This window comes from Lipophrys pholis (genome assembly GCF_963383615.2).
Source record: "Lipophrys pholis genome assembly, contig: SCAFFOLD_487, whole genome shotgun sequence".
Classification (NCBI taxonomy): Eukaryota; Metazoa; Chordata; class Actinopteri; order Blenniiformes; family Blenniidae; genus Lipophrys; species Lipophrys pholis.
In genome coordinates this window covers 4,119-8,236 of record NW_028292208.1, presented here as the reverse complement: position 1 = coordinate 8,236, position 4,118 = coordinate 4,119, and positions in this window count along the sequence as shown.

The following is a 4,118-nucleotide window of genomic DNA, read 5'->3' as shown; positions in this document are numbered from 1 at the left end:
AGGACTTCATGAAGCTGGATGAAGAAGGAAAGGAGGATATCGACGAACTGCTGAATTCTGAGGGGGATGACTAGAATGACTCAGAGGATGAAGATACATCACCTTTGAATAGCCCTGACCCGATGATCCGTAGAACTTTCTGGCTGAAGAAAGAAAAGAAGCCTGTCAAGACTGAAGAGGAGAAGGACTAGGAAAAGGATAAGAAAAAGGCTTAAAACCCTTCTGACCCTTCCAGTTCTTCATCTCCTTCCAGCTAGGAAGAAGAGTCAGAAGAGGAAGAAGAAAATCCAGTCAAAATCATTACTGAAATCGTCTCCAACCTGCACTCCAAAGGCTTCTAGACCTAGCCCGCTATTCAAACCATCACTCGCATCCTTAACACCTATGAGAGGAAACTGGAGCTGATGCTGGTGCTCTTCCATGTTAAAATGCAGCATTACAGAGCGAATGGGAATGTCCTGCTTGAACGAGGTCAGTGGCTAGAACTGTACGCTGACTTTGCCACGTTGTTTTAATATTACAAAAAGCCTATCCAGCCACTGAATGAGGTACGCACCTTTATCGCCTAGGCTGTCAAAGCATCAGATGAGACCTACTATGAAAAGGCCATAGCAGTTGATCACCTAAGGCTGTACTTCATGCAGCTTCAATAGCAGCTTAAGAAGGCACTGATCTATACTGAGTTTTCTAGCACTGAGTATGCTAAAAGACTTCAAGATTTGATTTCACTCATCGGCCTCAACTACAAGCTACTCTAGTTTTGCAAAGAGCAATAAGCATAAATGTCTGAAATTTAACTGGCTGTCCAGCTCATTGAAAACGTGCACTTTATGAATAAAGAAACAGCAGAATCAATTGCCAGCAGAAAGCCCAAGGAGGAAACCGCCTACCTCTCCATCCTCAACCAATCTACTCTCTTCAACGAGAGCAAGGCACTCTCCAAGCGGATCAAAACAGAAAAGACCAAAGTAAGGCTCAGCCTGCTAGTGTCCTTCTTCCTGGCACAAAGCAGAGAGTTCAAACAAGCTGAAGCCAATTTGCTGTCATGTCTAAGCCAACAGAACGTCATCAACTCAGACTAGTACTTGCAGGTACTGGCCAATCGTGCAATGACTCAGTTGGGACTGTGCGCATTCTGCAGAGGGTAGTATTCCACTGCATTCTACTACCTAGCATAATTGTGCGGGTCGGGCAAGCTACGGGACCTGCTGAGCCAAGGCAGTAGAATGATCGATGGGCGTTTAAGAAAGAAACTGATACCTTACTACATGTACCTGCCTGTGGAGACAGTGGAATGCGTTGAGCTGCTGTGTTCAATGGTGCTGGAAATACCACTTATGCTGGTGGATGAAGCCAGGGTGCAGTCCAAAAGCCTCAAGAAGATGTACGAACACTATGAGCACAACTACTTTATCGCCAGTCCTATCAACGCCAAGGATATGCTCTACTCAGCTTGTAAAGAACTGCAGGCAGGTAACTGGAGGGCTTGCTACCAGTTCGTATCAGGGCTGCTCATCTGGTCAAGGTTTCCTAACCAAGAAAGTGTGATTGCCAAGTTGCTGCAAGAGATTAAGATGAAGGCGCTGGAGTGCTACTTGTTGCTGCATATGTAGAACTTCACCAGCATTTCGCTGTAGAAGCTGGGCTTGTCTTTTGAGTTGAAAGAGAAAGAGGTGAGGAAGGTGGTTAGTCAGGGGATAATGGCTGGTAACTTGAAGGGCATTCTGGAGGGTAAGTTCCTGGTGCTGACTTCAAAGGCTAGCAGCCTGTCCAAGCAGATGCTGTATCTATCCAACATGCTGCTAGATATAAGTCGTGAGGCTTGAAATTATGATCTATAATGCATGCATGGTACATGGTACATAGTAGATTGATATAATGATCAGTATTGAGGATGCTCACAGCCCAGGTAGGCTAGCATCAAGATGAAGCGGATCATCTCCTCAGCTAGCAGACCCAGCAGCCAGAGCATGTCCTAGCTGTGAGAGTTTGTACTAGAGAGGTACCTGATCATAGTCCACATCAGCACTATAAACAGGATTGACACTTCAATCCCTCTGAAGATGTTGTTCACTAATAAATAGGTGGTCAGCCTGTCCTTCACTCGCAGTATGAAGAACAGCTAGGGAGGGATCACTAATCCCCAAAGAGCGCACCCTTACAATGTCCGTTGCCTGTACAGCCAGGCGCTGACCGGGTTGTTCTTAAAGAGGTTGAGAGTTATCGTGCAGAGGCAGCACACCATCACGAGGCGGATTATCAGGTTCAGCAACAAGTAAGCCCACTTCTCTATAAACAAGTTGTCCAGCTCAAGCACCTGGTAGATCAGCCAGATCCTCATCGCTATGTCGAGAAGTGTGCTGGCCAGCAGAATCTTCTTCACACAGCTTTTTGAATCGATGATCAGTTCGTTGATGCATTTCCCCTTCCTCTCTTTCAGCGAGTTCTCCAGGCTTTCCTGCTTCTGTAGAAGGACCAGCCTAGGCAGACAGATTTCCTCCTCGACAGGGGGACAGAACTGCAGGACTGCCACTGATCGGTGGCGGTGGTGGTGGTATGACTCCTTGTCAAGCAGGGTGACGAGTGAGTTGTGGGTCGAGGAGGCGTTGTTGCTCAATTGCATTTTTAATCATTGTTGTGACTGCTAATCAAAAACTGGGTCTAGCGAGTGACAGGCCAAGTCCCCTGAGATGTGCATCTTGCCTGAGCTGTAGTAGCTCTACAAACTGCCGTCTAGCTCTTCTATCGTTGGGTCGTAGATCACGCTCTATCCTCTTGGGAAGTAGCTGACCTCCAACCAAGTATGGTCTTCTATGTTCCTTGGCACTCCATCCCAGCTAGCAAGTGGCTGACCTTTGTCATCAATGTCTCTGCCTCGCTTCTGAACGAATCCCGCTCGAAAGCGAACCTGCCAGTTCAGCACCTGACAGAACGGAAGCATCAAGGCAGCTGGTACTCCAGCCAGATGGTGGCAATTCCCCTGGCCGTACAGGGCTAGTTTGCCGACATCTGGTTCACATAGACGGTCAGGAGAAATCCCTTAGTGTACAAGGTGGATGAGATCAATGATCTTCCAGATTTAGGCAGCACATCTTTTGGCTAGTGGCAAAGTGGGCTAGGTGCAGCCTGATAAGATCCGGTCTAGTCTGATCGCACATTCCACAACCTTGGCCCTAGTTACAAGGGATTCATAGTTTGCCACCATCCCATCTTCAAGGACCAGGTTGCCTTTAAAATTCTTGCTGAAATTAGTCTGTCCGTTCAACCTGTGAACCTATTCAATCGTCTTTTCTAGACATCCATCAAACCCAGCCACTTTGAACCTCACCCTCCTACCTTCTCTGCACACCACCTTTGCCAGACAAGACACCCCTTCCTTGTTGCCATCCGTATAGCACATAAAACCAGGTTGCTTGCAGGAATGCTGCATAGGCACTTTCACATGGATGACTCGTCCTTAAGGGTACTGCTAGTATTGCAAGGATTGCATGGTGGTGAAGAAACCCCAGTGCTGGAAGTCTGTGAGAGTTGACCTGTCATTGAAGATGGGCAGTTCTCCAAACAATCGTATAGCTTGTCTACTAAGTTCAGAGGTGCGTTTGATGGACAGGCCCCATGCCTTGATCTCACCTTTTAGCACGATTTCCTTGAGGGCGCGTATAGCCTATAGTTTTTGATTACGAGCCATCTCTATAAGCATGTCAGGATCGACCATCTTCTCAACCTTCTAGACCTGTCCAACCCTAGCCGGGAACAACTCTTCTTTGACAACCGGGCCAATCCACCCCCCCAGAAAGTCATAATACCCACTTTGTTTCTACCTGCTGATCTTGATACTGTACATCTTGCAGTGTGGGATGGTCTTGGTCATCCTCTGGCCGTCCTTCACCAGATGCATCACGTCTGACTTCACCCAGAAGAGTAGCACTGGCTGCTTTATCTATGAAAGGGTGGTGAGTGGTTGTGTGTAGTTTGGGTGGAAGAGGATCACTCTGCTTATGCATCGTGACATGGTCTTGTGTAGACAGAGGTGTAGGGCTACATTGCCGCCATAGTCGTATCCTGCTAGAATCACTTTGCGATCTGGGCGGACTCCAAATATCTTGAAGACCTGCCCC